Source organism: Leiobunum rupestre, chromosome 1 (assembly GCF_980474605.1).
Source record: "Leiobunum rupestre chromosome 1, qqLeiRupe1.1.hap1, whole genome shotgun sequence".
In the NCBI taxonomy this organism is placed as follows: Eukaryota; Metazoa; Arthropoda; class Arachnida; order Opiliones; family Sclerosomatidae; genus Leiobunum; species Leiobunum rupestre.
In genome coordinates this window covers 36,844,206-36,869,804 of record NC_143384.1, presented here as the reverse complement: position 1 = coordinate 36,869,804, position 25,599 = coordinate 36,844,206, and the positions used below count along the sequence as shown (strand labels likewise).

The 25,599-nt window shown below is 35.7% G+C and overlaps 1 protein-coding gene across 1 annotated transcript in view; it reads right to left on the bottom strand.

Annotated features, from left to right (window-relative positions):
* LOC149962262 (uncharacterized) overlaps positions 1-23,121 on the bottom strand; it is a 119,415-nt gene extending 96,294 nt beyond the window's left edge. The window contains exons 1-2 of the mRNA XM_090167599.1: positions 22,814-23,121; positions 7,665-7,884 (exon numbers count right to left, since the gene is read on the bottom strand). The gene's annotated coding sequence lies outside the window, so the exon portion shown is untranslated. The remainder of the gene's footprint in view (positions 1-7,664; positions 7,885-22,813) is intronic.
* Positions 23,122-25,599: the final 2,478 nt, after the last annotated feature.

Here is a 25,599-nt window from a genome sequence, read left to right as displayed (position 1 = left end):
TTTCTTGAATCATTTTGACAAGTTTTGAAAATATATTTTAATATTTTTTATGAATGTTCGAAAATAATTTTCGTTGACTATTTTATTTTTTTTCCAAACTAAAACGCGTATTTAATTATTTATCAGTGAAAAAATTTTACAGTTAAAAATCATTTTCCTAATGATTAATATTGAGCCAATCTAATAAATGCCCTGGAAGGCTATTTTGTAAAAATCAAAAATTACAAAAAAATCTGGAGAAGGTTCGGATATCGATATTTCAAATAATCGATTGTATAAGTTCAATTTTAAGTACTGGCAGTATGCTACGCTATATCCGGTATCTGAGTTAAATTATAAACTAAATACTTAAGCGGACGTAAAGTACCTGTTTATTATTTGGGGCCCAAGGCTTAAATTGACACCATCGACCTATGTCGAAGCATTTCATTAAAATCACTTAAGTCTGCATTACGATTTTGAATTCGACCAATGCTATCGTTACTTTGATATTTCGATAGCAGACTCTTCCGCATTTTTGAAGGATCATGTTTTTTGCCATTTTTGAAGGATCATGTTTTTTGTCATTTTTGAAGGATCATGTTTTTTGTCATTTTTGAAGGATCATGTTTTTGTCATTTTTGAAGGATCGTGTTTTTTGTCATTTTTGAAGGATCATGTTTTTTGTCATTTTTGAAGGATCATGTTTTTTGTCATTTTTGAAGGATCATGTTTTTTGTCATTTTTGAAGGATCATGTTTTTTGGTTAATTTTTGAAGGATCATGTTTTTTTGTCATTTTTGAAGGATCATGTTTTTGTCATTTTTGAAGGATCATGTTTTTTGTCATTTTTGAAGGATCATGTTTTTTTGTCGTTTTTGAAGGATCATGTTTTTTGGTTAATTTTTGAAGGATCATGTTTTTTTGTCATTTTTGAAGGATCATGTTTTTGTCATTTTTGAAGGATCATGTTTTTTTGTCATTTTTGATTATTACAGAATAGCCTCCCTTGTATTTAGCCTACGTAAGTCTTATTAATCAAATTAATAAATTGAAAAATATTGTACGATAATTAAAGGGCCAATAACTTATTCGCGAAACTATCGCTATTTCGCGTGACGTAAAAATATCACGCCTTTCATTGGTCCATTCAAGAAAGTTGGGTTGTTGATGAAAATCTACTCAGTCCGGTCGGATTTTAGTCGGGAAGAAATCGTATTACGCTTCTCTTCTAATCAAGGAACTACTGCCGTGAAGCGACATTGGTAGGCGACGGTTTAAGCTTCTCATTTAAAAGTGGACACTTTCGGCGGGGACGCCACGCTCGCTTTTTGCTCATTAAAAAGAGAACGAAATGGGTTGGTGCTCGCGAGATGTCGCTAAACAACACTCTCGTATATAGTTACTTTCGCCCACCGCTAGGCACGCCACTTGATTGGCAGCTCATTAAAGCCCCACTGATAAGCGGCAAAACTTGCCCTTTTACCGCCAAGAAATGGCGCTATCTCTGGCAAATTCGCTACTGTTGAAAAAGGCCGGCTAATGTTGGCTCTACATCATAGCCGTCACGTTGACAACGTTCTTAAGTAACCCGCGTCTCTTAATCACCTGGTACTTTAGCGCCACGTCTCGCGCAACGTCAAATTAAGCTTCATTTCAGTATCAAGTGATTTCGGAATATAAATACGAGGCTTAGTTGATACGCGATACGTGGATAGAGAATCATCTTCCCGCCTTTGGCACCACTGTCAGTTGATGGCAGTCGGGAGTGTGTTGATGGCCTTTAATTACGCGCGCTGTGTCAAAGTCGACCCGTAATTTTACGAAGCGGTGACGTCACGGTTAATTACGTCATCTTAGTCGCTAAGCAACCGGGTTCTTATCAATACGAGACAACGGCCATTGACAGGACAAGCCGGGTCGGGCTAGTGTCTTCTGTCAAGGGCTATTAAGCGAGACAGGCCGCAATTTTGTATCCGGAGTAAGCCTGGCATGGCCCCAGTTCAGCCTGGAGGAGTTCGGAACTGACAATTGGAATTGGTTACGATATTAAAGACTACGTGCGCATCCCTGAATTAGATCCAGAGCTTGGTAGTAATATATGCTACTATTCTCATTAGTAGACGGTTTGGCTATTGATGGCTCCTGGATGGTTTGGTTAAGTACGCTCAGGAATCCATACCTTTACTTGGAATGCTTATCGCGGCAGATTTTCTTCTCGTTGTGGCTGACAGTTTTTTATGTTAAAGGGGAATTGTCACCACCCTAAAATTGGTTAAAAACCGTTTAAATGGATAGAGGACGTCCGAAAATGGTTATACAAAAAAATTCATGTTAATATTTCCAGTGTTTGATTTATTATTAGCAACCAAATTTCGTGTTTTATCCCTCCCGACTCGAGAATCTCGGAACCGCGGGCTTGAACCTACCTGCAGCGCCATCTCTTGAACGAAATATTATTTTCCCCGGTTTTATCGTTTTTCGGTCGGAACTGTCGTCTGCTACGACATTCTCCTTGGTTTTTTAACCGAGTTATACTCGTAGATTGTAGTTTATCGTGTTTTTAAAAAGCCTTACACGCCGCCCTTTCTCAAATTTTTGCCGCTTCATTCTTTTGGCGCTGCACGTAGGTTCAATCGCGATTTCTGAAATTTCTGGAGCCGTTTGATGTAGGTTGCGGAAAAAGTAGCGTAATATTTTAAATACTTTAAACTATAAAATTTCAGGGACATAGTCATTAATATATTTTCTATCATTCTGTAAAAAAACCTCGTAAATTTTCTTTTTTTTTGACAATTCCCCTTTAACTTATCAAACAACAACGTGAGAGGGGAGCTCGCGCAAAGGGGATTTTTTATATCGTAGGCGGGGCCAAAGCCGTCAGAGTGATCTTACCATACGCGATACGCCAGGATAAGCATTCCAAGTAGAGGTATGGATTCCTGGTACGCTATAAAAGTGGAACCCTCTATTTTAAATTTTTGGAGTAATTCGACCTTTTTAATTTGCAAATTTTTACGCTATCGGTAACAAATTTCAGTAAAACGTTTTTCCCTAGTTTTATATTTTTGGACCCCTTGGTAAAAACCGTAAAATTGGGAACCCTTTTAAAATTTCAAGATAAACTATGGCTATAATTATAATATCAACATAAGGAACCAGGTACAAGTCATCAAGCGACTTTTAATGCCTTTAAATCAGGCGGCCGGTTACAATTCGTAGGAGGGTGGTGGCAAGCCCTTCATGCCACGCGAGCCAACAGCTCCCTACACTAACTATTACCGTTAAACTCGACCAGTTTTTATGGAGGGGAAACCGAAGAACTCGGGGAAAAACGCTTTAACCAGTGAGGAGAGAGCTTGCAAACTCTACGCGCAAGGAGTTAGTTCCGAGTTTTCGACCAGTGCTACTACTACGTCCTCTCACCTTGTATCTGACCCAGGGTTGTAAAATAACCGTTTTCTTTGGTTTAAACCAGGTTTTTTCGGATTTAACCAGGTTTTTTTAAAACAAAGGCTTACTTTACTTTTAAACAGTTTTTTCGCTTGTGTTTATTATTTTTAACTGTACATACGGTTGTTAATTAACTAAAATTTAATTTGAGTTCTAAAATTAAAGTACCAAAATTATACGCACAGATTAAAAAAATAATTAATTAATTAATTAATTTTCTGGGACTATACTTAAAGGGATTACACTTCTTTGACTATCTTGGACATCTTTGTTAAAGACTTTAAACTAACACACAAGTTTAGATACTTTATCTGTGCCTAGTCTACAGAACAGCAGTATCGCTTTAAAATGTGTAGTTTTCAATATTACAAAAGTCTTACCAGTTTTAGTTTCGATTATGTACAAATATTTTAGCCAAGAATACGTTTTTGTTTTAGCTTAGTAGTGTTTTGGTTAGAAAATGTACAAATTATTGGGAATAATTTAGAGTGAATAGTAGAAAAGTTAAAAAAAATCACTTGGTTTGAACCAGCCAACCCTGATCTGACCTACCTGTGGTGCCACCGCTGAGAGTCAGCAGAACTAAAACATATTTATTAGATTTTCCCGAGGGGGTACACCAGATTTCTGATTTCAACATATTTCCGATATTTCTTAAATATTTCCGTTATTTCTTAAATATTTCCGATATTTCTTAAATATTTCCGATATTTCTTAAATATTTCCGATATTTCTTAAATATTTCCTATATTTCTTAAATATTTCCGATATTTCTTAAATATTTCCGATATTTCTTAAATATTTCCGATGTTTCTTAAATATTTCCGATATTTCTTAAATATTTCCGATATTTCTTAAATATTTCCGATGTTTCTTAAATATTTCCGATATTTCTTAAATATTTCCGATATTTCTTAAATATTTCCGATATTTCTTAAATATTTCCGATATTTCTTAAATATTTCCGATATTTCTTAAATATTTCCGATATTTCTTAAATATTTCCGATATTTCTTAAATATTTCCGATGTTTCTTAAATATTTCCGATATTTCTTAAATATTTTCGTTCATTTCTCGAGATTTCTAATATTTATTTGGATTTCTCTAGATTTCTAATATTTCTAATGTAATTCTAGATTTCCAGAAATATCAAAAATATTTCCATTTATTTCTAGATTTCCAGAAATATCGAAAATATTTCCGTTTATTTCTCTAGATTTCCAACATTTCTTGAATTTCTCGAGATTTCTAATGTTTCTTTAGATTTCTCTAAATTTCTAATAATCCTCATGTGTTTCTAGATTTTCAGAAATATCGAAAATATTTCAGTTTATTTCTCTAGATTTTCCATATTTCTCCTGGATTTACAATATATCCTATATTTCTTGTGGATTTTCTAGATTTCCGGAAATAATTATTTCGATGTCTCACTATTTGTACACCAGACTGCCCCCTCGGATTTCAAGACGAAGTCTTAAATTCATTAGTTTTTAAATTTTTGTCGCTAGAGGCGCTTATCATTTTTCGTATGACGTTAACAATCCACACATCAGTCATTCGTTCAGCCAGAAGTCAATAATATACACTTAAGAGAAGTATCCCACCCAATCACGGATGTATAAACCGCGTCACTGTTCAAAATTTACCAAGCGCAGCAATGATGAGTTGAATCAACCCGAGCCATCCCAAGAACCCACTCGACCTTAAATACCCGGCGTCTTTGATTAAAGTGAAAAATTTCGATAATCCAGGCGTTAAAATTGAAATGATTTTCGTCGCTTTCACTTTTGATTAAAAAAAACAAAGTCCTAATTAAAAGTTAATCGGGTAAACTTGGTTTGCTCTTTACTCGACACGACTTAGCGACATCGCTCGGCGGCTTTTAAAAGCCCACTTAATCCCGGCAAAATGACCCTCCTGGACCGCCTTTAATCCCGAGATTCTTTAAAATGTGTCGCCCAAAAGCGTCTCGTCTTCCTTCGCAGGCCTGTCCCTTTTAATAGCGTTATTCAAATTGGAACAAAGGCCTAACGCTGAAGGAACTTGAACCCTCGAGATTCTTTGTTACGCAATTTTACGAGGCGTAAGAACCTCCCACGAGAGGTAACGCCATTAGAGGACTATTTTTAAATATCCGAAGTCATACCAGATGGCGCCAATAGGCTAAGAAAATTTATTTATCCGAAGTCTGGCGAGATGGCGCCAATAGTCTAAAGCGTACAAAGTTTTAAATATCAGAAGTCTTCCCATTGGCGCCAATAGTCTCAAACCTACAAATTATAAATTTCCGAGGTCTTGCCAGATGGCGCCAATGGTCTCAAACGTCTAATTCTGAATATTTTCTTAAAGGGGCACTGAAATAACTGTATTTGGTCAGAAAAAATATATCAGATCAGTTCAGATCGGTTACTTGGGATAATGAATCAGAAACCATTTGAGGTCTGATTTCTGGGTGAAGGGAATATAGAATATTAACTTGATCTGGCTAACTAATCCTTTTCAGACATCTGAGATTTACTTCCTGAATAACCAGATCAGGTGTCCATTTAGAAACACTATCTCCAGGTGCATCCAATCAGACTGGGATACTCGTTGGTTTTGTATTTCGTTTTGGTCTATAACGTACATAGCCTTTCTTTGGAGTCACTCAAATTTCGGTGAAAACATTCTCGCCTTCTCCAAATGTTCCTAAGTTCCAGACATTCTCACCAGACGGCACTTTTTCTCTTATTTTAACCACATTCCCTCTTATCAGTTGACTGTAGTTCGAAATTGTCGAAAATGCCGATTAAATCAATATTAAAACTTATAAACAAATACCACACAAATAACTTTATAATTTAACTTTTATTTTGATTAGGACGTCAATAACCAGAAGTACTCAATCCTCAAAGTGAGTATATCCTAAATCGAAAAAAGTCTGCTACCACGTGCTATGATTGATTTTTAACGTACCTAGCTCCAGTTACACCTGGTGGTGAAAATGAGAAATTGAGTGATTCACTTTAAATATGGAACTTGACACTTTTTTAAATCCTAAACTTAAATAAACCCCATGCATTTTGACAGTTTTTATATGCATTTTTTTTAGAATGGCTTAAGAAAAATGAATGGGGTTAGTCTTATTTCATTAAATAGTAAGTTAAAATATTTTTAGAAAACATTTCCAATTTATACCCTTAATTGGTTTTTAAAAAATATTTAAAAGTGGTGTTTTAAGTCACATTTTAGCCAAAGTTCTGGATTTGTATAGCACGTTATATACAGGGTGTTTCAAACGTTTATGCAAATATTTAAGGGGTTGTAGAGGGTGAGTTGAGAAGTACGCCTGTTTTTTCCCCATTTTCCTGCGATGAGTTAAAAGAGCGCCAGAGAGCTTCAAAGTGTGGCCAACTAGCCCAGGAAGTAGGCTGCAACAAGCGCCAAACCAAGCAGCAGGGACTTTAAACACAGTTTATGTTTATTTTTTTAAACTGGTTACCTCGATTTGTTTACAAAGTCCTTTTTTTACCTATCACACGAACCCAAACCTTAATGTTCGCATTTCCCCGCTGCTTGGTTTTGCGCTTGATGCAGCGTACTTCCAGGGGCTAGTAGGCCACACTTTGAAGCTCTCTGGCGCTCTTTTAACTCATCGTAGGGAAATAAGGAAAAACAGGTATACTCATCAACTCCCCACCTACAATAGACGCATTCACGGAGAAATATGCAAATTTTTGCATAAACTTTTAAAAAACCCTGTATTCTGCTTTGATATTATTTATTACAGTGGCAACACTTCTAAACCCTCTTTTACTCGCCTCTGGCTAGAGACAATTTATTTGAGCCTTACTCTAGCAATACAACGCGATATTGACGTAATCCTTAACCCATTTAGTGGCAGAAAACGTTACTAATTACTCCCAGAGATTCCCCTTAATGGTGTATTGCCCTCACGTATATGCTCTATACTTATTGAATTTATTTTTGAAAAACTCCATCCATTTCCGCCAACTTCCGCTATGTGGCGCTCTTGTCGTTTTCGATACGAGGAAAGACGTCAGGATATTCGTTTTAACCCTCGCCCCCCCCCCCCCGTTGTATCAACTCAAGTCACGCGATGGTACTCCGTAATAATAATAATTATCCTCCGGTCAATTAGGTTTCGGCGCTGGCCTTAAAGTGATATCGGCAGAAACAACAAAGTTCACCGTCCAAACACAACAGAAACGGCACTTGGCCGTGTACTCACCCAACTGCGCTTCTGACGCTGATCGCTTATTTCCTTTTCGAGGATTATAAAATGGTAAAGTTGGCTCGTGGCTAGTCGGGTTTTCGGTCTCTTAAAAGTTCTTTCACTCAGGGTCGGCTCAACAGGTGTGATAATTAGGTAAAACGATGGGTTGGGTTCGTCTTTTTTACCCTTTTATTTGGTACTTTATAACTGATTCTTGATTCTTGCTTCCTTGTACCTGAAATGATTCAATTGGGAATTTGTTAATTAAGGTTTTCGTAATCAGAATTATAATTACTCTCCATAACTATGACTAGATAAATACCAGCATATGATTGGCTGATTTTTTACTAGTATACTACGCTAGCTCCGGAAGTATGTCTAGATAAATACGAGCTTATGCTTGGCTGATTTTTTACTAGAATATCACGCTAGCTCCGGAAGTATGTCTAGATAAATACGAGCTTATGATTGGCTGATTTTTTACTAGTATACTACGCTAGCTCCGGAAGTATGACTAGATAAATACGAGCTTATGATTGGCTGATTTTTTACTAGAATATCACGCTAGCTCCGGAAGTATGACTAGATAAATACGAGCTTATGATTGGCTGATTTTTTACTAGTATACTACGCTAGCTCCGGAAGTATGACTAGATAAATACGAGCTTATGATTGGCTGATTTTTTACTAGAATATCACGCTAGCTCCGGAAGTATGTCTAGATAAATACGAGCTTATGCTTGGCTGATTTTTTACTAGAATATCACGCTAGCTCCGGAAGTATGTCTAGATAAATACGAGCTTATGATTGGCTGATTTTTTACTAGTATACTACGCTAGCTCCGGAAGTATGTCTAGATAAATACGAGCTTATGCTTGGCTGATTTTTTACTAGAATATCACGCTAGCTCCGGAAGTATGACTAGATAAATACGAGCTTATGATTGGCTGATTTTTTACTAGAATATCACGCTAGCTCCGGAAGTATGTCTAGATAAATACGAGCTTATGCTTGGCTGATTTTTTACTAGAATATCACGCTAGCTCCGGAAGTATGACTAGATAAATACGAGCTTATGATTGGCTGATTTTTTACTAGAATATCACGCTAGCTCCGGAAGTATGACTAGATAAATACGAGCTTATGATTGGCTGATTTTTTACTAGAATATCACGCTAGCTCCGGAAGTATGTCTAGATAAATACGAGCTTATGCTTGGCTGATTTTTTACTAGAATATCACGCTAGCTCCGGAAGTATGACTAGATAAATACGAGCTTATGATTGGCTGATTGTTTACTAGTATACTACGATAGCTCCGGAAGTATGTCTAGATAAATACGAGCTTATGCTTGGCTGATTTTTTACTAGAATATCACGCTAGCTCCGGAAGTATGACTAGATAAATACGAGCTTATGATTGGCTGATTGTTTACTAGTATACTACGATAGCTCCGGAAGTATGTCTAGATAAATACGAGCTTATGCTTGGCTGATTTTTTACTAGAATATCACGCTAGCTCCGGAAGTATGACTAGATAAATACGAGCTTATGATTGGCTGATTTTTTACTAGAATATCACGCTAGCTCCGGAAGTATGACTAGATAAATACGAGCTTATGCTTGGCTGATTTTTTACTAGAATATCACGCTAGCTCCGGAAGTATGACTAGATAAATACGAGCTTATGATTGGCTGATTGTTTACTAGTATACTACGATAGCTCCGGAAGTATGTCTAGATAAATACGAGCTTATGCTTGGCTGATTTTTTACTAGAATATCACGCTAGCTCCGGAAGTATGACTAGATAAATACGAGCTTATGATTGGCTGATTGTTTACTAGTATACTACGATAGCTCCGGAAGTATGTCTAGATAAATACGAGCTTATGCTTGGCTGATTTTTTACTAGAATATCACGCTAGCTCCGGAAGTATGACTAGATAAATACGAGCTTATGATTGGCTGATTGTTTACTAGTATACTACGATAGCTCCGGAAGTATGTCTAGATAAATACGAGCTTATGCTTGGCTGATTTTTTACTAGAATATCACGCTAGCTCCGGAAGTATGACTAGATAAATACGAGCTTATGATTGGCTGATTTTTTACAGTATACCACGCTAGTCCCGGAAGTATGACTAGTGAAATACCAGCTTATGATTGGCTGATTTTTTACTAGTATACTACGCTAGCTCCGGAAGTATGACTAGATAAATACGAGCTTATGATTGGCTGATTTTCGGTCGCGAGTATTTGGCTTCGTTTTCACTAGCTTCTCACTTCTGATAGCGCTCTAAATATTTCTATAGAAATTTTTTCTCCAATTGCTTTAAAAAAATTACCCAAATTTCTTTACAAAAATTATCTACATTTCATTAGAAACATTATCTAAATTTCAATAGAAACATTTTCAAACTTTTCATGGAAAATTTACAAAAATTTCTATTCAAAAACTATCTAAATTTCTATAGAAAAAATTACGAAACCAGTTATAGAAAATTTACCAAAATTGCTATATAAAATTCATAGGATTCCAATTACAGTCCTATAGAATATCTTTTAACCTTCGCAAGAATGGTCAGCTATTCTTTCATTCTAGTGGGCGAACATTTATTTTGTGATAATAGACTGCGAGTTTCATCAATGATAACAACTGAATCCCGAAAAGAACTTAAATCCAAGTCGAACCTGAGAAGATCAATATCAGTGTCAAAAAAGGTTTACTTAGAAAATATGCATTAAAACAATAGGAAGTGTCGTACTGATAATGACAGGAATCCATACCTCTACTTGGAATGCTTATCCTGGCGTATCGCGTATGGTAAGATCACTCTGACTACGTTGGCCCCGCCTACGATAAAAAAATCGCCTTTGCGCGCGCTCCCCTCTCACGTTGTTGTTTGTTAGGTTAACATAGTGAGGACAAAAAAACCGTCAGCCACATCGCGACGAAAATCTGCCGCGATAAGCATTCCAAGTAGAGGTATGGATTCCTGATTACTGGTGGTATAATGTATATACTAGTGTTGTAAGTCGGAAACTTTTCCGTATTTTTCCGAAAAAATAAAAAAGTTTTCATTCCATGATTAGTCTAATATATTGTTTGCAAATTTAAGCAAAGCGGAATTTTCGCCTAATTTTTTCGAATCTTAAAGTAAAACTAAACCTCTAGACTAGTTTAAAATTATTAAAAATGTAACACTATTCATGTTTTGTAGTATATTTACTGATATTAGACATTTTATATCGATGAAAAGTTAAAAACATTAAAAACCCTTAAAAAGTAATTTATGTTTCAATTTATTATTTTCCGCAATTCGGAAAAGTTTCGTAAAAATTTTCTGGAAATTTTTACGCATTTTATTTTTCCGTAAAATTAACAACACTAGTATATACATATAGCGCAATTATCAAACGAAGGGTATTATTTCCGATTCTAATTTCTGGGGATTAATGGAGATATATCCAGATTTTAATCCACTGGAAATGAGCTGGTTCTTTCGAAGAGATTAAAAGTGGAACCGTAGCTAATTTGAAGTTTCTTAATCTAAAACTCTCCCACGCAATCAGCGTTGAGTAACTTTTGCGGCTTTTTTTCTCTCTCTTTGAAAGCTGACGCAGATTGATGGGGAACTAGGCAGGCCCCAGGGCGGATAGACCCCTATTGACGCTTGGCCGCTTCCCACCAGGGGGCGAACGGGCTAAAAAAGACAAATTATCTCAAGTTTGAGGGATAATTACACTTAAGAGTGACTTAACCGAAAATGAAATTGGTTTTAGTTATCTATTACTTTTCTCAGAGATTTTATGTCTTGGTTGAGCTTTTAGTGCGCTTGGTTGAGTGCTCTACTCCCTAATCATCCTTCAATCAGATTCGGGGGCTCTTTGCTATAATTGCGAATAAGATGATTGATTTTTAACTTATAACGAGTATGTAACTATTAGTAATCTATTAGGCCCCTAAGTAAATATTTGTAACCTATTGGACCCCTAAGTAAATATTTTCAACCTACGAGGCAGCTAAATAAATATTTGCAGCCAACTGAGCGAATAAATGAATAAATATTTATCTAAATACTGATAAGTATTATCCTACATATACTGATAAGTATTATCCTACATATCCTGATAAGTATTATCCTACATATACTGATAAGTATTATCCTACATATCCTGATAAGTATTATCCTACATATACTGATAAGTATTATCCTACATATCCTGATAAGTATTATCCTACATATCCTGATAAGTATTATCCTACATATCCTGATAAGTATTATCCTACATATCCTGATAAGTATTATCCTACATATCCTGATAAGTATTATCCTACATATCCTGATAAGTATTATCCTACATATACTGATAAGTATTATCCTACATATCCTGATAAGTATTATCCTACATATCCTGATAAGTATTATCCTACATATCCTGAGAAATAATCTTCTTCTATCCTTCTACCTATACTGCTAATACTATACTGTTGAAAGCTATAATTCCACAGGCTGTCGCTGATTTAATTGCAAATCCCTTTTGGATGAATAGTCCGGTCCGTTTCGCGTGAAGCTGTGAACACATCCGGGATTTGCTGGGAAATTCGCTCCCATTGAATAGTCGTTGTGGAGGCTCATATTTCATTTTATTTTACCCATAGATAGGAAACTTCTTTCAGAAGAGCAGTATTATATACTTTTGCCATAACCTAATTAAGATTATTTGGGAAATAAATTTCACACGAAAACTAAAATGTAAAGAAATGAGAGCCGGCTTAGTGCTGCTTAGTGCTTCGTTATTATTTGGTCTTAAAAGGAAATTTTACGAAATCTAAATCTCCGTAAGGAAAATGAGTAATGGGGAGGTAGCTAAGTGGACGAAGGATTATTTCAAAATGGAAAAAAGTAAATAAACAGGCGTCTTCCGCTTCGGCCGCGAACCTAGCGGGAAAAGGTCTTAGTTTACAATCTCATTGTTCTATTGTAATGGTATTATTTTCGGTTTGCTTTTTTAGTCCGGCGTCCTACGCCATTTAGCCGTGGAGCCGGAGTTATTTCAAGGTTTCCCTTCTACCCTTATATATTTGATGGCTCCTGGTCCATTCAACCGAATTCCACCAAATTGTGCGGGTTTTGTGTAGCAAAATTATGTTAAGTAATCGACGATAAAACCCAACCCTAACCCTAACCCTAACGTAACCCTAAAATAACCTAACCCTAAACTGACCTTTATACAGTGTGTTTTAAAAGGTTATACAAAAATTTTAAGGAGTTGTAGGATGTGAGTTGAGAAGTATGCCTGTTTTTTTTTCAATAGAAATGTTTGGGCTACATACAAAAATTATCCCAGCCCAAATTCGATCAAATGGGAGTCCTCCATCTGATGATCTGAGGGGGTACAAAAGAAAAGGGGGGAATAACTAAACTTCATTTGTTAATATTGCCCAAACAGTAACTCGGTGTCTGTCGTCGTGTACCCTGCTTTACGTTTGCTATGTTTAAATATATATTCTTGGAAGTGCAAATCTACCCTTAAATTTATAAATTTATAAATTCCGTAGACTGGTGTTATAAATTTTTTTATCTGAAAACGAGAAGCTAATAGTAATATATATCATCTAAATAAAATTTCTTTAAAATCATCCAAAGAAAGGTTTCACAGTGTTGACAAAACTCATCTTTACTATTTAGTGCTTCTGTCGAAGGTCTAACGCAGGGCCGGATTACCCAATAGGCCGACTAGGCCTGGGCCTAGGGCACCAAGTCTACAAGGTGCACCAGGAGGTTTTGAAAAAATACAAAATTTGTATTATTTACTTTAACAATTTTTTCCAGAGTAATTTTAGTAAATGCATCCACATTTTTCAATACCATGTAAAGCAATTATTTATTAACGTTACTAAAATGTAAGCAAAGTCTACATTGAAATTGTATTTTCCATCCATTTGTCAGTTAAAAATTGCGGGGCTCCTAGCTCGCTTCGCTCGCCACTGAAAGGGGGCACAAAAATTAGCTTGGGCCTAGGGCCCCACAAGGTCTTAAACTGGCCCTGGTCTAACGTTTCCAAATTTTTTCATCCGCGATTTGGAATCTCGAAGTGATTTCCGAAATCAGAACCTGATTTTGAGATTTCAGAGCAAAAGTTTCGTGTTGATTTCTGTTTTTTTGGCTGATTTTGGAACTATTTTTCAAGTTGATTTCAAGATTTAGAATGACTATACCGAGACTATACAGTATTGGTCTACTAAAGTCTAACGCGATAGGTGTTACTATAGTTCTACCGTAATTCTGTCCTTGTTATAAGGCCGGAATTATCCACCCCCTCCCTTTGTTCGACAGGTTATCCCTTTAACGTTAGGAATGTTTCCAAAGTTCCAAACAACACCAGAAAATTCTCGATAGAATAATAGCGCACCATATAGTGCGTCAAAATTCTAAGAATTCTTCCCTTGATTCTCACTTCTCAAAATTTTGACGGTATTTCCCACCGGAGGTGACGTAATCTCTTCTCACGAGTTCTATTGAGAGAGCATTCTCACTTGGTCAAAAAGAGGGGATTTTAAAAATAAAAATGGCAGCTAATATTCTAGTCAGTTTAATTGATGCTGAAGAAAATAAACATTTTATTTTGGTGGACGAAAATGAACTTCAGAGAAAACCGAATGTTAAGTTATTTTATAAAGAAATATCTCCTTTTAAATTATAAATAATATGTTTTCTTCCTTCATATATTGTCGTGAAATCATGTAAAAATAATTCCTTCTTAGAATTTGGACGCAGCCCATAGCTTCAGTCATAGCCGCCATCAAAATTGTCAAATAATTAATATATACATATTTAAACGCTTTTAATCTTCTTTATTCCTTCAGTCGTATACTTAATTATAGTTAGTGTAGGGAGCTGTTGGCTCGCGTGGTTTGAAGGGCTTGCCACCACCCCCCCACGGCATTATAACCCGGCCACCTGTTTAAAGGCATTATAAGTCGCTAGATGACTTGGGCCTAAGGTGGTGCCTTGGGTATTAGCCTAGCTGATTATTATTATTATTATTAGTATAATTAGGGCCACCAAGAGTGGGCCCGGGCCCTATTAAAGTCATAGTTTCGGGCCCAAGAGAGCTTTTGTTACTGATCTAATTATATGGTTCCAAGATGACACTTGGAAGACTTGTTCAAGCCCGGGGCCCTAGACTGCATGGGCCCGCTATTTGGAACTAGCTTCCCCACTCACATCGGACCTCAATATAATCAGGAAACTATATAGGTTACGACCGTGATGAAGCTCGTAGGAATGGGCGTGTCTTAAAGCGGGAAAACTCACGAGAAAAACTCTCGCGCCTCGCTACCCTAATTCGGCGAAAAAACATTATTAAGCCTAGTCATGGTTATTATATTATTAGCTTACCTGATTATCTCTTTTATAACCATACAAATACCTGAAATTAGGTATCACTACACTTCTTTCGCGAACAACATTATAATTACTTCTAAATATTAAGTACGATAACAAATTGAGGTTTTTAAATCCGTCATTTTATAAGCCTTTTTTGCGCGGGAAGATCAGCTATTTGTTACCATGACGACGCATTCTTTTCGCGTCAAACCTCGAGCCAATGAATTTGAAATGTCGTGTTACGTCTTACACCTGACGTAGTTAAGCCCCGCCTTTTTCTCGACGCGCTTTCGTATCACCGTCCCAATGGAACCTTAGACATTCCAAGTGTATACCTCTATAGTTTCCTGATATAATTCATGTAAGTTGAAGATCTAGTGAGTTAGTTACAAGTTAGTGTATTCAAAAACTACTTATATGGGTGAGTAAATACCTAGACGGTGTATTTGCAACGAGGCAGGCGACGTGGTTGTAAAATCCTATTTCTATTGTCTAGCTTTCGTACATAAATATTCGGTTTACTCTGTCTTTCACTGGAACTAGGCTGACTGCATGGCACATGTGTATTGCAGTCAGCCTACTTCCAGTGAAAGACAGAGTAAACCGAAGATTTATGTAGTTGGCCTTTATGTTAAGCGTATTATTACCGAGGCTTAACGCAATATTTTATTTCTTAAATTACAATGAAAACCTTTTGCATTGAACAAAAATAACTTAAAATATAAATTAATATTTTACACATCTTTATTTGTTTATTAAGATTGTCATCATTAATTGAAGTAGATTTACTATTTTGTTGTCACTTATTTTTATAAAAAATTATTTATTTCAACTTAAATGCTCCCCACAGTAAGCTCCTCCCCTTAATTATCTTATTGGTTCCCTCAAACTGACGTTTTGCGACGCGATTGAAGTGGCAGTCGGTGAAGTTTTTCCATCCATCGTTCTTGTTCCAGGGGGTGCGGAATTCGACCATGATAGTCTCAGCATAACGAATAAATATATATATATATATATATATACTCAGTTTCAGGTTAAGAAAGTCAAAATATCTAGTACATTTGTCGAAAAGATACTAGCAAGAATTTCCGGTAAATCGGCGGCGGGAATTTCGAATTTGGCCTGTTTACGGTTGAATTTCTAAGTATACCCGCGCGAGTTTTATAATTTTGGAAAATACCGTCTATTGCGTTGTATTTCAAAGTGATAATTAATTAATTAAAACCCGTTGTACTACAAGCGAGGGGTCGGACATTTACCAAAATCCCGTACACTTTGTCTAAAATCGCAAAATCTTTTAACTCTCTCTATGGTAAATTAACATTGAAATCTCAAAATCACTTCAAAATGTAATGATAAAATCGCCAAAATCTCTACGAAATCCCGAAATCCCGTACATGGCAAGTGTCCGACCCCTCGACTACAAGTGAGGCATACCTAAAAACCATTCGGTCCAGAGCAAGTATAGAACGGGTAATGCCGAGATTACCACGTTGACGTTCATAAACGCGCGATTTGATGATTGTTTAGGAGCATAATACCTAAAATACGGTTTAATGAAGCTTAAAATATTAATCTACATAATATATTTATTGATCACTTTTAAATTTACGCAATAGACATTTCTAAACGGGATTAATATAACACTCGTAGTACCTTTAGGAAGTCAACAGAAAATAAGTGAAATTCGAAATTCCCGCCTCCGATTTACCGGAAATTCGTGCTATGATGTTTACGCCAAATATACTACATCTTAACCCGCAACTAACAAGGAGACATCCCGAAGTGTAACCCACCGATTTTGTTCAAACTCGGGGGATTGGTAGACGTTCATGAATCATGAAAAATCCTAAAGGGAATTTATTCAATGGGCAACCGTTTTGCCATGGCAACAAAAAATGTTTTTGACAACACAAAATATTAAATTGGTTTAAATTTTTCACAGGGGGGGGGGGCTATGAATCGGCAGAATCCCATGTTATTTTCAATGGGAAAATTTTCATTTGTTGTTGTCAAAAACATTTTTCGTTGCCATGGCAAAACGGTAGCCCATTGAATAAATTCCCTTTAGGATTGTTCATCATACATGAACGTCTACCAATCCCCCGATTTGAACAAAGTCGGTGGGTTAAACACTTCGGGATGTCTCCTTGTAAGTATATAAATAAAGGCTTTTGAAATCCTTGATTTAAGGTAAACCCAGTTTTTAGCAACGTACTATATTTTATACAAATGTACAACTTGTTTTCGAGCTCTTCGCGAAGGAAGTTTGCAAACCCAAATCTCTCAACGTTTTAAAAAGTAAGCCCTGGAAAAAATAAAATGTTCTTATCATTTTTCATGTATAATTTGGGCCCTTTTAAGCTCTATTTTGCGTTGGCGGCTATTTTAATGGCTTTAAATGCGGGATTATCATGTTTCTTAAAATAACTTTCATTTCAGAGGTTCGTCCTTCTGTCCCGGTTAATCCATTTTAATCCTTTTCAAATTAATCTTCAACGAAAGGGGGAAACACAATTCTCAATAATGGGGCCGGATGGGTGGGGGAGAGGGAAATTACCCAATTTATTGAAGTCGCTACTGGCGTTTGACAAATTAGCGTCGATTCGAACTTATTAACCTGACAGTGCTGGCAAAGGTGAGAACTATGATAAATATATGACGTTCATGGAGTAACTTTAATCCGAGTCTTCGATAAAAGTATCGAGTAAAGTCGATGTTTTCTGATAAATTGTTTATCTCAGTACGTTTCAGAATTCTGGTAATTTAAGTTTTAATTTATTTCGTTTAATTATCATTAATTAATTTCAAATTAAATATATCTTTGATTATTTATTTTATTGTAGTAAAAGGAAGAATGTATTTATTTATACCTAGGGAGAATGTCTATGTTGAGACGGTTTTTAGCCTGTCTCTCAATCCACCCGTTGGTCCCCCCAGCACGCTCCTCCACTTAAATTAAAACGAATAGTCCCGGTATTTCATTGGCTGCTTAAAATTTACGTCACCTAACGCGATGGTAATCAAACGCCGGTGACGTTTTGTCTTTCCCACCGCGCGAGACGGGGGAAAGGCGTTCAACGTGCCCGGCGATTGTCGCAACATAATCATTCTTCCTAATAATAAATAAATACATTCTTGGTAAAAGTAACTTAATATTATTTTACTTATGGTGCAATTAAAAGAATTTAATTATTTTTCTCAAATGTGAAATTTTATTTTAATTTCAGGCGTGCATCCCAGATCTGTAATTTAAAAATTTAGTTATCATAAAGTAGATATTAAAATAATTAAAAACCACTGTTGTACAATTAAAAGGTTTTATTAAAAAACACAGCTACGGCCGTTTCGACGCCAACACCAGCGTCGTCGTCAGGCTAATATACAATTAAAGCGAAAAATGAGATCTCGTTAGAGACACTAGACAGAGTAAATGTGAAACGAGCACCAAAACACGCAACATAACCTGACGACGACGCTGGTGTTGACGTCGAAACGGCCGTAGCTGTGTTTTTTAATAAAACCTTTTAATTGTACAACAGTGGTTTTTAATTATTTTAATCTCTTAATTATGTACAAGTAGAGGTCGTGGATGATTAACTTTTATTCAATAGATAAATCTCTCAAAATTATTCGTAAAATGTTTTGATCAAGTAATTTATATTTCTGTATTATCCGATTAATTTTTTGATAAATTTGTAAAATTAATCGAAAAAACGACTTTTTTTCGATAAAAAGCTCAAATTTTACGAATAATACAGGTTTTTTAATCATTTTCCGAAATATTAACCGGTAAATTTCTTTGTTTACATTTTTTCCCCAAAAAAATCAATTTAATCATGGATAATGATTAACCGTTACCGACCTCTATGTACAAGAACTGTACTTTTATTAGTTTAGTATCATAAAGTAATTGACAAGTTTCGAATTAAACGTATCTCTGATAATTTATGCAATAATCCTTTAGTTACGGTAAAATTTGTAATTAAAATGGTATTATATCATGTAGTTATTTTTAAATTAAGACATTTAAAGTAAATTTATATCTTAAATTAATCGTAATTTTTTAAATTACATTTTTGTTTTGGCCATAATGTAAAATTAAAAATGTTTCAGAAGTATTTGCTACTATTTTTTTGGAAATACAACTAAAAACCATAACTATGTTGTTTAAAACACCTTATATTTCATAAATAATTCTGACCTTTTTCAGACGTTGATAAAAATAAAATAAAATTAAAACACTGTATTTTCAAATATATCGTAAGGAGTATTACCAGAAATATTCTACTATCAATACTTCTAATATTATTCGCTTGAAACTTGTAACTTCCTGCGGATTTACTGAAATTACTGATTTTAAAATGCAGGTCTAAATGCGTCATATAGTGGCTAACTAAAAAACTATTCGATTCAATGACTAACCATTTTAAACTTTTACAAATTTTACAGAAAGTAATATTAAGTGGACTTGATTGTGGTCCCACAAATTATATAATAATCAGCTAATGTTGTAAGTCGGAAAATTTTCCGGAAAATGACCGAGTCCTTTTTTCCGGAAACTTTTCCGTATTTTTCCGAAAAAAATTAAGAAAGTTTTCATTAAATGATAAGTCTAGTATATTTTTTGCAAATTTAAATAAAGCGGCATTTTCGCCTAATTTTTTCGAATCTGAAAGTAAAACTATATATATAAACCTCTAGACAAGTTTAAACTGATTAACAATGTAACACTATTATTGTTTTAGTATGCTTACTGATATTAGACATTTTATATCGATAAAAAGTTAAAAACTCTAAAAAAATAATTTTTATTTCAATTTTTAATTTTTGCGAATTGCGGAAAATTTTCCGCAATTCGGGAAATTTTTCCGCATTTTATTTTTCCGTAAAATACATAGCACTATAATCAGCTAAGCTAATACCCTTGGCAACGCCTTAGGCCCAAGTCACGTTGAGTGGAATGGAAATCGTTTTGGGAATTTTGACATATTGATTACTTTGTTATATTCTTTATTATATTCTACACAGTTCGCCTATAGTCATTACGCAAATGGTAAATGAAAATTGATACGAAAGCCAGATACGCGACTTCGATTTGTGACGATATCGTATACTCATTTTACTGGAAAGTGGGAATTCCAGTGAGTATTGGGAAAGCTCTTTCACGATTAAATTGAAAAATCTTCCGCTACGATTTAAATTTAATGTAACGCTTAACTTCTATTACAGCTGCTGACAGAAATGTTAATTAAATTAGGTGATTCACCTTAAAGGGGAACGGTCAAGCTTTAACCAGTTAGATAGCCCTATAGCCCATTAAAAACTAAAATTTATGGCGAAAACCGCATCAAAAAATATTGAGTGGTTAATTTTTAATAAAATAAAGAAATTTCGGGAAATGGAAAAGCGCGCGTCCCCCGCGACACCTGGTGAGAAGTCGGTGAGACGGAAAAACAACGTAAAAGCGCGCGCTGTTGAAGACGCGAAAAATTTGTTTTGCACGCGCGAGGCGTTCCAGTTATAAGAGACTTAAGCCTAAATTGCGCGATTTTAAAAGTGAGGACAGTTCGCAAATCGCTCATACGGGGTTGGGGGCGCTGGCGGCAGCCCCTAAGATGGCGGCTAAAATTCAAACCCAAACACCTGGCGTTATTTTTCGTTTCAACTTTTTGGTCCAAAAGCTATTTTTTCAAGACAAAAAAAGGTAAGTGTTAGTATATTGAACGTCTTGTTAATCTTTTGATACGGAAATAAGGCCATATTTGGAAAAGCTTGGCCGTTCCCCTTTAAATATGTCACTTTACCTATTAAAGGCAGTAGATTTTAAATCTTTCGCCAACACGAGCTAAAACGTTTATTTAACATAACTACCGCCTGCTACTCCTGGTGGAAGATATGTGTAATTAGTGATCTACAGTAAATATGATAGTTCATATACAGTAAACTCGACGTCTTAGCAGATCCCACGGTTTATTTCGGTTCTATTTTTCAGTTACATTTTGCGACGATGTAGGAAATAGAAAAAAGTCAGTATCTCTATATTATGTATTATACAAAAATATGTTGAATCAGGTTTTGCAAAAATTCTCAATTTAATTTTGAAACAATGTTAGAGCCCCCTAACGAAGTAAATTATAATTATTTTTATCCACACGATCTAGTATTCTTCTAGGGCACGAAAAATTAATCAGCATTTTATAAAAATCTCGGTTTTTCTTGTTAGAATAATAATAATAATAATAATACCATTCTTACCGATTGAGCACGTACATTTTAATTTCTTACCATGTATTTGCTACCCCTAAAAATTTGGTTAAGATGGCAGCCATTCAATTAAGGCAGGGCGTGTTTTTGTAAAAGGAGATGACGCTAAGATTAACGTCACGTGAAACAATTTTATAAATTTAATTCGAAGTTCGCTTTTATGAAATTAATGCGAAGTTAGCTTTTATGAAATTAATGCGAAGTTAGCTTTTATGAAATTAATGCGAAGTTAGCTTTTATGAAATTAATGCGAAGTTAGCTTTTATGAAATTAATGCGAAGTTAGCTTTTATGAAATTAATGCGAAGTTAGCTTTTATGAAATTAATGCGAAGTTAGCTTTTATGAAATTAATGCGAAGTTAGCTTTTATGGAATTAATGCGAAGTTAGCTTTTATGAAATTAATGCGAAGTTAGCTTTTATGAAATTAATGCGAAATTAGCTTTTATGAAATTAATGCGAAGTTAGCTTTTATGAAATTAATGCGAAGTTAGCTTTTATGAAATTAATGCGAAGTTAGCTTTTATGAAACTATTGCGAATAAAATAAGCTTTTATGAAACTAATGCGAATAAAATAAGCTTTTATGAAACTAATGCAAATAAAATAAGCTTTTGTAAAATTTATGTGAGTTGAGTAAGCTTTCGTGAAGTTAATGCGAATTAAGTAAGCTTGCGTGAAGTTAATGCGAAATAGACTTTCTTGACATTTCTGCGAAATAAGCTTTCGTTAAAGTATAGTTCGAAACCAACTTTCGTGAAAGTATAGTTCGAAACCAACTTTCATGAAATTAATGCGAAACCAACTTTCATGAAATTAATGCGAAACCAACTTTCATGAAATTAATGCGAAACCAACTTTCGTTAAAGTAATGCGAAATAAGCTTTCATGAAATTGATACGCATTAAGTTTTTATTTAAAATATGCTTGGAAAAGTTAAATTTTATTTAATTGATCTTGAATATATTGCAGGGAATTTCCGAGAAGTCCCTGGATATAGGAAATATTAATTCGATGAATGTTAAAAGAGTTTGCGTAATAAATATGGGGAATATTTCGTCAAATTTGGAACTACTAGAATTTTATTATTCTGTCTGATAACATCTAGACTTTTCAAATGTATCAAAATTAAATTACCCGATTTAAATACGTAAAAATATGAAACCATCAGATTTAATACTTTTACTTTACGACTTCACGTGAAATAATGATTTTTTATAGTTGTTTTAACTTAAAATATAAAATATTTTCTTTGCTAATAAGACAACGTATAATATTTTTCAAAACTTTTATCAGATATCTAGCTGTTTGATAAACGGATTTTAAACTTACTACGCAACGTTTGTCGGCCAACCTATCGGGCAATTAATTTTCCGAACCAACTTAATGCGCAGTGTAGAAAGGAAAATTCCCCATCTTTCGGTTTTCCAATTGGCAAGTTGTTAGGAACGACAATAAAAGTTTGCTTTAATCTAAAATGGGTATAATAATGCGGACTTACCTTGATCGGCCAAAACAATCGTGGTAGTTTAAAAAACGTCACCGAATTCAGTCATGGGTACTCATTGAAAGCGAAAAAACCGTGGGCCGAGTGAATGGTACCGCGCCTGGTCGCGTAAGAAGACAGATTTGGGCGAATCAAGTGGACATAGCGCGGAGCCGAAGGAGAGGAACCAACCGCCGACTTTGTACGACACTCGCGAGCGCGGGAATACTACAAATTCTAGACAACTTTATCAGTTCTCTTTTATTTCGGGGGCTCGGACGACTTTTTGCCGCGCTTCGGAGCCGTGCTGGAAAGCCACCACTCTGCCAGTGTGCCAGGGGTTAGCAGCGCTCCCCGATCTACAACTCTCGCTCTCTCCGGCAGGGGCCGAAGCGTATTTCCTTACTCGCGAACGGGGGATGGCAGCCGAGGGGGGCGGAAACTTCTCTTACTCCGAAAGTTTGATGTTGTGGGGGCCCGCCAGGGGGAGGAGTTAGAGTAGCAACACGGAGTATTCCGCCGGGGGATGACAGGGCGCGGGGGTTTACGACGCGGGGGAGGCATTGACGAGGGGGATTCGGCCCCCAGCCCTACCCCCACCCGTCTTGGCTCGTTCATCGCGCGCGCGGGGGCCGGGGTGCCAAAGCCGGCCCCTTTTCCGAGACTCCGCCGTTTTGACTCCCACGCAAACGGCTCAGTCGGCGAATTGCGTCCAGCCTGGCTGAACGCGAGGGGCCATCGGCGGGAAAACGGACGTTTTTGCGGGGGGAGTTTTAAGGTTGTTGGGATGCGTGTTTTTCAGTTAAAGATACGGTGGCCGTCAGCGCCTCTCGCGGTAATGTTTCGCGTTACGAGTGTGGTTGGGGAAGGCTGGCTTTTCACTTTGTGGAAATTGTGGAGAATTATTTTCCACGAGAACCGCAATGGCAACTGTCAATTTTGTACGCCTAAATACTAATTTCGGAAATTATTAAAAAAATTTCCACTGCTTGCTAAATTTTCCACTGATTTCTTAAACTCTTTCTTAAACCACTGTCAGATGATTTCCACAGATTTATCACATGTTTTCAGTTATTTCCACAGATTTCTCACATGGTTTTCACTTATTTCCACAGATTCATCACATGGTTTTCACTTATTTCCACAGATTTCTCACATGGTTTTCAATTATTTCCACAGATTTCTCGCATGGTTTTCACTTATTTCCACAGATTTCTCACATGGTTTTCACTTATTTCCACAGATTTCTCACATGGTTTTCACTTATTTCCACAGATTCATCACATGGTTTTCACTTATTTCCACTGATTTCTCACATGGTTTTCACTTATTTCCACAGATTTCTCACATGGTTTTCACTTATTTCCACAGATTTTTCACATGGTTTTCACTTATTTCCACAGATATTTCACATGGTCTTCAGATGTTTCCACAGATTTTTCACATGGTCTTCATATATTTCCACAGATTTATCACATGGTTTTCAGTTATTTCCACAGATTTCTCACATGGTTTTCACTGATTTCCACAGATTTTTCACATGGTTTTCACTTATTTCCACTGATTTATCACATGGTTTTCAGTTATTTCCACAGATTTCCCACTTGGTTTTCAGTTATTTCCACAGATTTATCACATGATTTTCAGTTATTTCCACAGATTTTTCACATGGTTTTCACTTATTTCCACAGATTTTTCACATGGTCTTCAGATGTTTCCACAGATTTGTCACATGGTCTTCATATATTTCCACAGACTTCTCACATGGCCTTCAGTTATTTCCACAGATTTCCCACTTGGTTTTCAGTTATTTCCACAGATTTATCACATGATTTTCAGTTATTTCCACAGATTTTTCACATGGTTTTCACTTATTTCCACAGATTTTTCACATGGTCTTCATATATTTCCACAGATTTATCACATGGTTTTCAGTTATTTCCACAGATTTCCCACTTGGTTTTCAGTTATTTCCACAGATTTATCACATGGTTTTCACTTATTTCCACAGATTTTTCACATGGTTTTCACTTATTTCCACAGATTTTTCACATGGTCTTCAGATGTTTCCACAGATTTTTCACATGGTCTTCATATATTTCCACAGATTTATCACATGGTTTTCAGTTATTTCCACAGATTTCCCACTTGGTTTTCACTGATTTCCACAGATTTTTCACATGGTTTTCACTTATTTCCACTGATTTATCACATGTTTTTCAGTTATTTCCACAGATTTCCCACTTGGTTTTCAGTTATTTCCACAGATTTATCACATGATTTTCAGTTATTTCCACAGATTTTTCACATGGTCTTCACTTATTTCCACTGATTTATCACATGGTTTTCAGTTATTTCCACAGATTTCCCACTTGGTTTTCAGTTATTTCCACAGATTTATCACATGATTTTCAGTTATTTCCACAGATTTTTCACATGGTTTTCACTTATTTCCACAGATTTTTCACATGGTCTTCAGATGTTTCCACAGATTTTTCACATGGTCTTCATATATTTCCACAGATTTATCACATGGTTTTCAGTTATTTCCACAGATTTCCCACTTGGTTTTCAGTTATTTCCACAGATTTCTCACATGGTTTTCACTGATTTCCACAGTTTTTCACATGGTTTTCACTTAATTCCACTGATTTATCACATGTTTTTCAGTTATTTCCACAGATTTCCCACTTGGTTTTCAGTTATTTCCACAGATTTATCACATGATTTTCAGTTATTTCCACAGATTTTTCACATGGTCTTCAGATGTTTCCACAGATTTTTCACATGGTCTTCATATA